Below are 14373 nucleotides of genomic sequence, written 5' to 3'. Positions count from 1 at the left end.
ATAATGAACTTTGAAAAGGCAATAAAAACGGGATAGTTGAGAATTTAGCGAAAACTCGATAGTACACAATTTAAACCCGAATCTTTGTGAGGTATGTTTGAGCCTAAAGAGTTCGTACGAGAACTCTAATTCTTTCACAATTTTTCGAGAGCTTTGACTTCACTCGACTCATAGAATTTGCATCCAATACCGGGTTAAGTACACTTAATTTTTGGTAAAAAGGCAATAGATGATAAACCGAACCCACTTAGGCTAATTTCTCTTAATTTCTTTTTCTCGTTTTCATTAAACATTAGGAAACCCCCTTGAGCCTATTAACCAACTTTTTTTTTGTTAACACCCTCCTAACATGTAACCCTTTTTCCTCTTGTTCAAATTACCGCCATAATCAAGATTGCACCCGAATTACCCGAAATAAGTCACGGCCTTAGCAAATGAACACCACTAGCTCTCAAAATATTATTTTTGTGCCTCTATCAAAACAACGGATACAATAAATAATAAGGCATTCTCAAAGCTCCACCCGAGCAATTTTGAAGTACGTCTTGTAAAATTCGCCAAGGCCAAAATAAGCAATGATGTGGTGCAATCACAAAACGGTATTTTTGAACTCAAGTTTCTTTAAACTAACCACTAAAGAAGCTAGCCACATTACAACCCCCTCCGGGTTCATTTTTAATATTGCCTAACCACATTTTAAGAAGAAAAACCCGGATAAAAATGCAAATTCAACATGATCTTGAGTAAGTGCAAAGAAGAGCGATAAAACACCGACCCACCTAGAAATTGAGCGTAAGAGCGAAATCCCTTGGTGAGGTACTATCGGATTCTCAAAAGATAATCAACCCCCGTTGATATTGCCTATTAAATCGTGATCATGGAGGTTTCGAACAAGTTTTTGTACTCAATTGTCGGCGTAGGTACTTACCGAAACCTTTGTACAAAACCATAACTTTGAAATCACGCACTTGGCAAAACCAACCTTCAGTTTGTTTCTTAATTTTCTCAATCCCTTGTCTTTCGATTTCTTTTACTTGAGGACAAGTAAAACTTTAAAGTCTGAGGAGGTTTGATAGGGGTATTTTACCACTATCTTTTAGCGTGATTTACGGGATAATTTTGGATAAAATAAATAAGTTTAATTGCAAAAATAAAGTATTTTGAATAAATAAAGAAATAAAAATAAATCTCGTACTTTTAGTTTAATTCCTTCGTTTTTTGATTAGTTTAGGAAATAAAAACGTCAAGCTAACTCGGCTCTCAAGTGTTGTATTTCAGGTACAAGAAAGGAGCAAAAACCCACTTCATACGCGGGGCGTGAAACATGATGACAGAAATAATTACCTTATCCGCAGGCACCATGTGGAACTGACTCAGCATACGCGGGGCGTATGCCATTTTACGCGGGGCGTATGACACATGTCGGCAATAATTGGCCTAATCCTGAAAGTAAGACTGCATTGTCTCCCAGAGTCAACTATCCATACGCGGGGCGTATCATTATATACGCGGGGCGTATAAGGCAGTTCTTCAACATAAAAAGATCAGAGACACATTTACGCGGGGCGTACTTCATCTACGCACGGCGTAAATACTCCAATTCTAGCAATAAAACTTCAGAAATTCAAACACGCGGGGCGTACTTCAGCTACGCAGGGCGTGTTTGGGAACAATTAGACACGGAATTGGTCCACATGCAGGAGATTTCTGACGGAATGGGCACCTACGCGGGGCGTAAACCACCTTACGCGGGGCGTATCATGGGATTTCTGCACCAAATAATGTTGCTCCATGCTTGTGCTTTGTAAAATTACCAACTTGCCCTTGCTTGATGTCTATAAATAGATAGCTTTTGAACTTCATTAGACACCAATTGCATACTAGAGAGCTATACTATACTCTTTTCTTTCCTTGTAACTTAGATTCAGATTTTGTAGTTGAACTCTCCCCCTCGAGAGCTTGTTCGATTGTTCCGGCGTTCCATCGAAGTTCCGCTCCATCATTCATCACCAATCTCGAGAGTTCCACCTCCACGACCTAGGAGACGGCTTTGAGTCCGGTTAGCTAGTTCCAAGGGCGGATTCTCCCTTTTACTTGCTAATTAGCTTGTACTCTTCCTATGTACTAGGCTTGGTTGTATTTCATCTATACGCTTTCCATATTTATAATTTATGATTCATAATCTCTATTTCCCTTTACGTGTTAATGTTTATTACTTGTTTTGATATTGATAATTGACTATTGTGTAGGAACACGCGATTACCGCCGCCATCCGGGCTATCTTTAGGGAATTATATAGGTGTTGCCCTACCGGAAGTGACAAACCGAAAACCGTAGGAATTGACAAGCCATGGAACTTACGGGCCCTAATTTCTAGTTCCCCCGCATTAGACACGCCTTGACTAGGAATCACGTAGTCTAAGCACTTCACGGGTCGGTCTTACTACACTTGGTCGTCTTTGCAAGAATAAACCGTTATCCGTATACATTTAGAGTCGTTATTTATCGTGGTTATAATTTATCATACACGCCCCACTTCATAGAGTTTTTAGCTACACGATTCTGTGTCGCCAATAGTTAGGAATAGTGTGTAGTTGTGTCTTACTTTACCCCAAAGTAATCATCGCTTAAATAACATACGAAACCGAGTCGTCTAATACTTGTAATTATAAATCCCGTGGATTCGATACCCGGTCTTAACCGGATTATTACTTGATACGACGGGGTACACTTGCCCCTAAGTAGTGACGTCTAGTGAATTTAGAGCAATTAGAAAGACCACATCCATAGTCCCATAGCACACTCATATCACACTACATCCGTAAACATACACCGCTAGACGAACCAACACATCAACCAGCCCATGAAAGCTCCTAATATCCCCAACTGTCTTCGAAGTCGGCCACTCCCGAATAGCTCTAACCTTCTCTTCATCCACTCGAATACCACTCCCACTGACCACATACCCGAGAAACACCAAGCTCTCCATCACGAAGTCACACTTCTTAGTGTTGGCAAAGAGTTGGTTCTCCCAGAGCAAGGCTAATACGGTCCTCAAGTGCTCCACATGCTCTTCCAATGTCTTACTATGGATGAGAATATCATCAAAATAGACCACCACAAACTTTCCAATCACATGACGCAATACTTGGTTCATCAATCTCATGAAAGTGCTCGGTGCATTGGTCATCCCGAATGGCATCACTAGCCACTCATACAACCCATCACGCATCTTAAACGCTGTCTTCCATTCATCTCCCGCCTTGATCCGGATTTGGTGGTACCCACTCCTTAAATCAATCTTCGAAAAGACCTTGGACCCACCCAATTGATCAAGCATATCATCAAGTCGGGGAATAGGAAATTTGTACCGAATGGTGATCTTGTTGATGGCTCGGCTATCCACACACATCCTCCACGACCCATCTTTCTTGGGTGTCAACAACGCTGGTACTGCACATGGACTCATGCTCTCCCAAATGTAAGCCATTCTTATCAACTCGTCCACCTTCTCCTTCATCACTTCACTCTCCTTGGGGCTCATCCGGTAGTGAGGGAGACTAGGTAAACTCGCTCCCGGCACTAGGTCAATATGGTGTTGGATGTCCCGAAGGGGTGGTAGCCCATATGGTAACTCTTCCGGAAACACATCACGGAACTCATTCAGCAAATGCCCTACTTCTTCCGAAACTTCTTCCTCTTCGCTACCTACCCTCCCCGACGGTGTACTAGATTTCACTATTACTACATAGACCGATTGACTTTCCTCACACTCGTTGATAAACGCCTTGTGAGTTGGGCAAACGATCAAAGTAGATCTCTCCTTAGTCTTTGGTTCTCCTACAAGGGGTGTGAGCACATAATGAACCCCGTCCTTCACAAACCGATAGGTGTTCTTCCTTCCGGCATGGGTAGCATCCCTATCAAATTGCCACGGACGTCCCAACAGTAGGTGGCAAGCATCCATCTCTATAATGTCACAGTAGACTTCATCCCGGTACTCTCCTATCTCAAAAGGTACCCTACACCTTTGGGTGACTTTCAGCTCCCCGACATTCTTGATCCAACCCACACTATAAGGACTCGGATGTGCTTCGATAACCAACCCAAACCTCTTAGCCGCTGTGTCGCTAATGATGTTCTCTTGGCTACCACTGTCAATAATCACATTGCACTTTACCCCTTGAACTAAGCATCGAGTTCGGAATAATTGATGTCTTTGGTCCGTCTCCACTCTACTCGAGATCAAGAGTCTCATCACCACATGTATAGCCTGCCCCCCTTCATCATCGTCGTATCGCTCAACCATGTTGGCACTCCTCCTCTTGGGACACTCATTTGAGCGGTGACCCAGCTCATTGCATCGGAAGCATTTGAATGGAGCCGGGCTCGCATAAGGGTTGTTGCACCTAGGGGGTTGTGTCGCCTTAAAAAGGCCTCATATCTCCACTAGGCGCCTTTCCCGCACTTGGCGCATTGGAATCGCTTGAGCTTGCAATTCCTTTACCCTTATCACTTCCCTTGGGAGCTCCTCTCCCTCCATAAGTGCTCTCAGCCCCGGCTCTCCTATAGCCCTCACGTCCCCTCAAACTCAACTGCCTCGGCCTTTAACGCTAAATTATGGGCGTCTTGCACCCGAATGACCATCTGTGTACCAATCCGGTCTTGGATGTTGTACCTCAATCCTTCCAGATATCTTGAAGTCTTTTGGCTTTCGGTTTCCAAGAAAGAATGTTATACTTTTGGTTAGAAAGAATTCAATATTAAAAAGAAAAGTGAGATGATTCAAATAGATATATTGAGTATTTCCAAATGATGTTTGATTTTGTATTCCTTAAAATAAATAGTTCGAATCATACTACCTTAACCACTTGAAACAAGTTATAATTTGCAATATATGCAAGTGTGTTTTAAAAGCCACTCAAGCAGACAAAACATGATTTTAGAAGCCACTGAAACAACACAACAAAACATATGATATGAGCTCCTAATAAATCTCTCAATTGCCCTTCTAAACCATAAAATAATATTGATTTGAGAAAGGACATTTTGGGGAAAATAAGAAAATGAAAGGTGAGATTAAATAGAATCACAATGATTCTGTTCCAACTTTCTACCAACTTTAAGAACACCAAGAATTGAATGTGAAGCAACCACCACTTATAAATCCCTGCAAAAAGACTCACACTTTTATCCACTCTCAAACTACCCAAAAACATGAATAACTCTCAAACACTCACTTTCTTCACTCTCTCTATTCTAGCACTTATTTTCTCCACAGGAAGAGCACAAGAAAGAGCTCCTCACGGACTAGCCTATGAAAACCCAATAGCATTTTCACCAGCAGCAGTTGATTTCTTTCACCCAAAAACACAAAACGCTGAATCTCCATTGCCTTTAGCAGCTCAGATTCATCAAAGCCAAGCCCATGAAAGTCTTGTCTCGAGTGAGACATCTAAGAAAGGTGGGATTGGGGCAGGTGGAATAGCAGCCATTGTGGTGGGGGTTACATTTGTTGTGGTTGTGGCTATGGCTGGGTTTTATGTTTTTGTTGCACGTACAAGAGGTAGTGGAGATCGGTGTAATTTTACTAGACCGGATTCTAGTGCTTGATATTGTGTTGTTGATTAGTGAAATGAGTTGTAATTTTGGTAAGGGGTTTATTTACTTAATTATTAATTACTTGTTTCATATTCTATAAATTTAATGACTTTTGTTGTTGTCTGTTTTAATTATCATTAGGAAAATGAATGGAGATAAAATCATGGATGCTTATCTTGTAATTGTAATTGAAATGATTAAGGGTTTAATTGAGTTGTAAAGGTGAACACTAAGATCATCTTATCTGTTGGGATTTGTTGTAAAAAGTTTAGGGGATGAGAGGTATCTCCATTGGGGTCTCAAGATCACCGAGGTGTTTACGAGATTACTTACATATTGATTATCTATGGGAGACTAACAACGGTAGCGGAAATCGAACCGATATGGGGTGCCATATAAAAGTCGTTTCTTTAACATTGAACTCACTCAAGCAAGAACTAGATATTCTAACTTAAGTATATCTGTTAGGTCGTACATTCTCGATTAGAATAAATAATTTATTAGTTCATGATCTTTTATCTATCATATTAGTCGTCCTCGTATTAGCAAAATTATATTACAAAATCTCTAAATTATGCTAACGATTACTTCATTCCGTTAAATAGCAAAATTATATTACAGAATCACTAAGTTTTGTTCTCGCCAGCAGATTACTTTATCCCATTAAATAGCATAAAAATCTACTAGTCATAGCTATGACTAACATTTTTTTTATACGTTTGACTATTAACTAGAAGTTACTAACACATCGATAGCACTAGGGACGAAATTATGAAACCACTTAGAGACCTTATAATGTGTTTTTTCTAATATGACAACATAATATAAAATAGATACGAAGTTAGAACTTAATACGATCTTCCAAATTTTTAGTTTCAACCCCTCAGTTTTGATTGATTAAAAATTGGGCTCTAAACTCTGATTTTGTTAAAATGCATTCCTTGATCAACAACTCCATGTCATACTAAAGAAAATGAAAGTTTTATCCATTAAGAATAAATTTCCATGTAATCATTTTACTTGACAAGGGGTGCATTTGAACAAAATTCAAAGTTGAAGGGAATTATCTGAACAAATCAAAATTTAGTTTATAGAGTTAGATGATAGATGAATCACAAGTAGTAGATGTGCACCACAATAATAATAATAATAAGTGGTCTAGCTGCAGGACGTTAATTAGTTGATGCCAAAATGTGCATATATATAACAACTACCATTATTACACCTAATCAATCCATTTTCTTCAATTTCATTTATTTTAGATTTTAAAGTTTCTTCCTTGTCTGGTTTCTAGTTTTGTATTTCCTTTTATTGTGATATTTCCTTTTATTGTAGCTATGTTTGAGTTTTAAGTTTTTACTATTAAACACAATCATGTTCATCTTAAGAAATCCATTCTTCCTACCCATTCCTTTATTTGAGCTTTCCTAGTAGTAGTTCTTGTTTTTATAAGGATCAAATTTATTATAGTTTTGAATACGGAAATAATGGGGGTAAATTTCACTTATGGTGTACAACTTTTACCCTAAATCACACTTTGGTGTACAACCTTCAATTTGCCACACTAATATATATGAACTTATAGGTGACCTCTCACTATGGTGTATAGCAGGTAAAAATGACCGGTCAACTCAAAGTCAACGCGCCACATCAGTCGTTTGACCGGTCAAAAAGTCAAAAGTTGACCCATTATATAAAATTACATATATACCCTTATTTTCTTCTCTCCTTCTCTCTCTGGTAATATTAATGCCTAAAGCTAAATTTGTGAACACAACACTAACAGCTTCAATCTTGAGTAAATTTCTATCTATCTTCATCCTCTTTCCCCATCTGGGTTTGCTTTACTTGCAAATCCAAATATCAACCTTCCAAACACACAAAGTCTCCCTATCTCTTAATTTTTTCATTTCTTCTTTATCTTCTTCGCAAAAGTTAAAACTCTCTCTTCCTCTTTTCCCTCTTAATCAACACTCCAAATTTTTTATAGATTCTCCCAAGACTTATTCTGCAAATCATTTAAGGGATGCACAAGAGCTTGGGGGTACAAATCACATCTCATATATATTTATATATATATATATTTGGGTTTACTGAAATTTAAATTAAGATTTTAAAAAATAGTTATGATTAAGAATCAAATTCGATGGAAATGCCTCTTGCTTCTTAGTCCAGTTTAGCAGACGGTCTTCTCAGACGAATATTTATTAAACTCAACACTGGTTTAGACTTTCACCGAAGCCGCCACGTCTTCTTCTCATGGTAATTAGTTGCCTTCGCCGTTATCTCCGATCATACCCAGATACCGTTTCTATTAGTATTCAATAGAGAAGAAGAAAGTTGCAGTCTTTTTGATACCCTGAAAGAAAAAATAATAAAAAAAAGTGAAGAAATGGATTTATGAATTTACAACCACTAGATTTGTAATTCAATGTCTAATGGGTGGTTACTAGCCTAGATCTTTCTTGTACAAAGTTCATCTCTGAAACCCAATTTCAGAAACTAAAATCTTTCTTCCTCCAGCAAACACATTTTTATTCGTTTGATAAAAAAATTCATGGTCTCATAAAAAAAAATTATTACCTCAATTAATGAGAAATATTGTGTTGTTTTGGTATTACAGGTCAGAAACTTTGCATTTTAAAGACTAGCTCTTCAAATAGGCTCATCACATACTTAAAGAGAGGTTAGAGAGAGAGAGAGGGTAGTTAGAGAGAGAAATAAATTTGGAGAGAGAACAAAATAGAGGGGAAGAGGATGAAGGGATGGAGGGATAAGGGTAAAAAAAAGAAATACATAAAATTAAATTTTTTTATAATTTAAGGGTCCCACTTTTATTAATGAAAATGATAAAAAAAAGGCTGACGTGGCACGTTGACTTCGAGTTGACCGGTCATTTTTACCTGCTGTACACTATAGTGGGAGGTCACCTATAAGTTCATATATATTAGTGAGACAAATTGAAGGTTGTACACCAAAGTGTGATTTAGGGTAAAGGTTGTATACTATGAGTGAAATTTACCCGAAATAATGGTATGAAAGTGTTAGCACTCAAAATAATAATTTATTTTAGGTAAATAAAAAATATATCCTTAATAAAGTTTAATATAAAAAAATAATTAAAAAATTTGCTTCCACACAACAACGTCTTTCCCAACAAGCCAAGCTATCCACACAGTCGTATGAATCCTTGGCTAAACTCTCTACCTCAAAAGTATTTAATTCACATAACGTAGCTTGTCCACAAGTCGTGTGAATCAAAATTAAAGGTTTAGGTGGGCTGATGTGCCAAGGTAGTAAGGTGAAAGTAGGAGGAGTTGAGGAAGGCCAGTTAATGGGCTGATGTGGCATGGGCAAATTGTGATAGAAAAGTAAAGGTAGTGGGCAATTAACACAACCAACCTTCTCAAAAAAAAAAAAAAAAAGCTATAAATAGCACCTAAGTCTTCATTCCAAATCAACAATCCCAAAAACATAATGTGAAGTTCTTAGATTCTCAGCTTTTGTTCTTCATAATTCTTAGTTCCAATTTCACTTTTCAAATTTGTTTTAACTTCATTCAATTTTTTAGTAATTTATTTTCAAGTTCTTTACACTCAATTCACAATTCTCAGCCCAAAAGATATCAATTCATTAACTAGAATTCCATTACAATCACCTTTTTCCAATTTTATTAGTTTCTGTCTAGTGTTCCCATTCCTGTTTCCGACCTTTTATTGTCCGTTTTTGCTCTCAACTTCTTCTAAAATATTGTTCCTGATTTTCTGAAGTTTCAAATTTAGCCTTTCGCTTTTCACAATTCTGTTTCCAGAAATCCAGTTTACAAGCTAATCTTTGCACCTCAAAACATTTTACATATCATGTTTCTAGCTTTTTCATACAATCTGCCCCATTTTCATTTGCATAATTCCGAGCATCTAAGGTTCGTTCTATCCCAAATTTTCATATGAACTCATGCTTGATTCCGTAAACTTGACTTTAATCTTTTATTTTGCTCAAATCTTTGTTCATAAACTCTCAGACGAGTCTTCCAAAGTTCGATCCAAATCTGTTCAAACACTCGTCCACTCGAATCAGAAATTTGCTAATGGAGTCGGCCTTGTTCCTTGGCAACCGACTGTGGTATTCATGAAGCCCATGCCAACATCAATTCAACGTCTCGCCGAGATAGCCAATTGTGGCTTCAAGTTTGTCATTAAATTTCTTACTTTATTTCCTTATTGTAATTATTGCATTTCAATTCATATGTATTGATTTCTTTCTTCATTTCAATTGATTTAACTATATGTTGATATAGAATTATTCCAATAGTAATCATTTTAATTATTTACCTGGGACACATGTACTCAGATCCACATTTATATCAATAAATACCGAATTTTCACCAAACATAGTGTTATTTTCGCATCTTTATTTTCTTATACTTAATTGTCCTTTATTTATCTGCAATAGCCTAAAAACATTAATTATCTAGCAAAGTTTATAACGCTGCTAGAAACCCGAAATGGACTTTTTCAATCCTTACGTCCATCGGTAATCGCTTCATTTATATTTCAAGTTTTTTTTGCGTACAATTCCATAAACCTAAATGTCTAATTAATTGAGAAATAATTTGTCCGACACGCCCGCTCCTAACTACACGTGACAAAGTTTAGCATATTCGTAAAATATCGCTAACAATTTTTAGTACGCCTAGTGGGACCTTACATCTAGGTTATATTCATTTTTTTAACACCCAAATTTTTGCGACACACCTTTTTGTTTATTTTAGCCAAAAATTGCATACTACTAGACTGAACTTTAGCAGTTTCAATTAAGCTTTATATTCGGTTTTGTTTACTTCATTATCGCATTAGCAAATGTCGTAATGCATTGAATCAGTATATCTTGTTTCCTATTCGAAGTAGTATTGTGTTTCGGATTTCTACTTGGATTCGGTATCGTGGGAACATTGTGGGATCATGGGTCCCTAGTTGGATTAGGATCATGGGTTCCAAATAGGATTAGGTTAGATTGAGTATTATAAATACCCCATTATGTAAACCTAATCATGTAATCTGTTTTTCTGCCTCCTAATAAATACTATTCTCCTTCTGCCCGTGGACTAGCCAACACAACATTGGTGAACTACTTAAATATGTTTTTCGATTATTTATTATTTATCTTTCGTTAATTCCACACAACAAACTGGTATCAAAGTTTTTGGTTTCCGATCAGTGTTTTGTTTTCTAGAGAGAAAGATATCTGCTATGAACGTGAAAACCGAAAAGTTTACTGGGAGAAATAGTTTCAGTCTATGGCAGATTAAAATGCGAGCTTTGTTAAAACAACAAGATCTGTGGACGCCGTTGAAGAAGACAACGGGAGAGGTCACTGCTAAGATGGCGATTCTAGAAGAAAAGACACATTCGACAATTATGTTGTGCCTCGCAGATGACATCATCAATGAGGTCTCTGACGAAGAGACTGTTGTTGGTCTGTGGATGAAGTTAGAAAGCTTATACATGACGAAATCTCTAACAAACAAACTTCTTCTGAAACAACGTCTGTTTGGCCTATGAATGCAGGAATGTACGCAACTCAGGGGTCATTTAGATCAATCGAATACATTATTATTAGAATTACGTAATATTGATGTGAAAATTGAAGATGGAGATGCTGCTTTGATTTTGTTGGTGTCTTTACCGCTTTCATATGAGAATTTTGTTCAATCATTTATTGTTGGTCAAGACTCTGTAACTCTGGAAGAAGTTAGATCGTCTCTTTATAGCAGGGAGTTGCGCCATAAGGCGAACAATACAGGTACAGATAATCAGGCATATGGACTGTTTGCTAGCGGCAGTAAGGGAAAGGGTAACAGTGGAAAGAAGAAGTCTAAGAAGTCGTTCTCAAAGGGTCCCAAACCAGATGACACCTGTAACTACTGGAAGGAGAAAGGACATTGGAAAACTGATTGTCCAAAGAAGAAGAAGAAATCAGAAAATCAACCAGGTTTTGCTACTGTAGCAGATGGTGACACCAGCTCTGAAAACGATATTGCTCTAGTTGCTGATGGACACACTCATCACTCTGATGTGTGGGTTCTTGATTCTGGAGCATCTTATCATATTTGTCCAAAGAGAGAGTGGTTTTCAACATATAAGCAGGTAGATGGAGGTAGCATTTCAATGGCTAATAGTCATGTCTGCAAGGCAGTTGGAATAGGCTCGATCAAGTTAAGGACATATGATGGAAAGTTCTGCACGTTGAACGAAGTCAGACATATTCCATTGATGATGAAGAATCTGATATCTCTAAGTCTGCTAAACAGTAGGGGTCTCAATTGGTCAGGAAAAGATGGAGTTATGCATGTCTGTAAAGGTTCTGATGTGATTATGAAAGGTGTGAAGCATGGTACTTTGTATTTCTTGCAAGGTTCCACTGTTACAGGTTCAGCTGATGCTGCATCGTCAGAGATTCACCAGGAAGATATGACAAAGCTATGGCATATGAGACTTGGTCATATGGGCGAAAGAGGGATGCAAATTCTATCAAAGGATGATCTTCTTGGTGGTCATAAAATCAAGAGTCTGGAGTTTTGTGAACACTATGTCTTTGGGAAACTACATCGCAACAAATTTCCCAAAGCTATTCACATAACAAAAGGCACACTTGATTACATCCACTCTGATTGTTGAGGTCCATCTCGAGAGTTTTTGGGAGGTCACAAATATTTTGTGTCTCTGATTGATGATTATTCAAGGATGACTTGGGTCATCATGATGAAGCATAAAAGTGAAGCTTTCAAGAATTTCAAGCAGTGGAAAGCATTGGTGGAAAACCAAACATGAAAGAAGATAAAGAGGTTGCGAACTAATAATGGTCTGGAATTCTGCTCGTTTGAGTTTGATCAGTTCTGTAAGGATGAAGGGATTGCTCGGCATCACACAGTCAGAAATACACCGCAACAGAATGGTGTAGCTGAATGAATAAACCAGACATTACTGGAGAGGGCGCGGTGCATGCTCTCTAACGCTGGGTTAAATAGAAGATTTTGGGCTGAAGCAGTGAACACGACATGTTATCTGATTAACCGCGGACCACACACCGACATATAGCTCAAGACGCCTACATAAATGTGGTCAGGAAAGGTTGCTGATTACTCAAATCTGGAAGCTTTTGGGTGCACAGTTTACTATCATGTTAATAAGGGTAAGCTAGAGCCAAGAGCCAAGAAGGGAGTGGTCGTAGGCTATGGAGATGGAGTTAAAGGCTTCAGGATCTGGTCTCCATCAGAGAAAAGGGTCATTCTGAGCAGAAATATAGTCTTTGACGAAAAATCTGTGCTTAGACCCATAGTGAAACCTACAACTGCAACAGAAACTGATAGCATTGATAAACAGGTGAAGCTTCAGGTCATGCAGAGTGAGAGTGGTTTGAAGGAACAAGAGTCAGAAGCAGAAATTGATCTACCAGAATCTACACCATCAGTTTCACAACCATCTGAAGCTACACATCGTAGCTTAGCTCAAGATCGACCAAGGAGGGTAGGAGTTGGGCCACCTAAAAGGTATGGTTTTGAGGACATGGTGGGCTATGCACTACAGGTTGCTGAAGAGGTGGACACTCGTGAACCATCAACTTACAAAGAAGTTGTTTCAAGCACCAATTATGAGAAATGGCTTGCTGCTATGAGAGATGAGATGGAGTCCCTTCATAAGAATCAAACATGGGATTTAGTCATGCCACCTCCAGGGAGAAAGATTATTACTTGCAAGTGGGTTCTCAAGATGAAGGAAGGGATATCACCTGCAGAGGGTCAAGTATAAGGCTAGAGTTGTTGCTAGAGGTTTCAATCAGAGAGAGTGAATGGATTATAATGAGATATTCTCACCAGTAGTCAGACACACCTCTATTAGAGTGTTTCTAGCTATAGTTACACATCGGGATTTGGAGCTTGAGCAACTTGATGTAAAGACAGCCTTTTTGCATGGAATTTGGAGGAAGAGATATACATAACCCAACCGGATGGTTTCCAGATTCCTGGAAAGGAGAATTATGTTTGCAAGTTGAAGAAGTCCTTGTATGGACTTAAGCAGTCTCCTAGGCATTGGTATAAGAGGTTTGGCAGCTACATGATGCAGCTGAGCTACACTAGGAGCCCATATGATTGTTGCGTCTATTACAATAAAATGGAAGATGAATCTTTTATCTATCTGGTGTTGTATGTAGATGACATGTTGATAGCTGCAAGGAAGAAGCGCGACATTCAGAAGTTGAAGGGTCTTCTCAGCGTAGAGTTCGAGATGAAGGATTTGGGTGCAGCTCGGAAAATTCTGGGAATAGAGATTTACAGGGCAGAAGCAAAAGGAAACTTTTTCTGTCACAGAAAGGCTATATTCAGAAGATCCTATCAAGATTTGCCATGTCTACTGCAAAGCCCATAGATACTCCTAGTGCTGCAAGTGCACATCTGTCTATTGCTTTTGCACCTAAGTCTGCTGAAAAGAATGAGTACATGTCTCGAGTTCCTTATGCAAGTGCAGTAGGAAGCTTGATGTATGCAATGGTCTACACTAGACCTGATCTTGCACAGTCTGTTAGTGTTGTTAGCAGGTTTATGGGAGAATCTGGCAAGTAGCATTGGCAAGCTGTGAAGAGGATCTTTCGGTACCTAAAAAGTACATCTAACGTTGGTCTCATTTATGGAGGTGATACAGAGTGTTTGGTGACAGGTTTTTCAGACTCTGGTTATGCAGGAGATGTTGACAGTAGAAGATCTATGACTACTTA

The sequence above is a fragment of the Euphorbia lathyris genome, chromosome 3 (assembly GCF_963576675.1).
Source record: "Euphorbia lathyris chromosome 3, ddEupLath1.1, whole genome shotgun sequence".
In the NCBI taxonomy this organism is placed as follows: domain Eukaryota; kingdom Viridiplantae; phylum Streptophyta; class Magnoliopsida; order Malpighiales; family Euphorbiaceae; genus Euphorbia; species Euphorbia lathyris.
Note: the sequence above shows the minus strand (reverse complement) of the source record.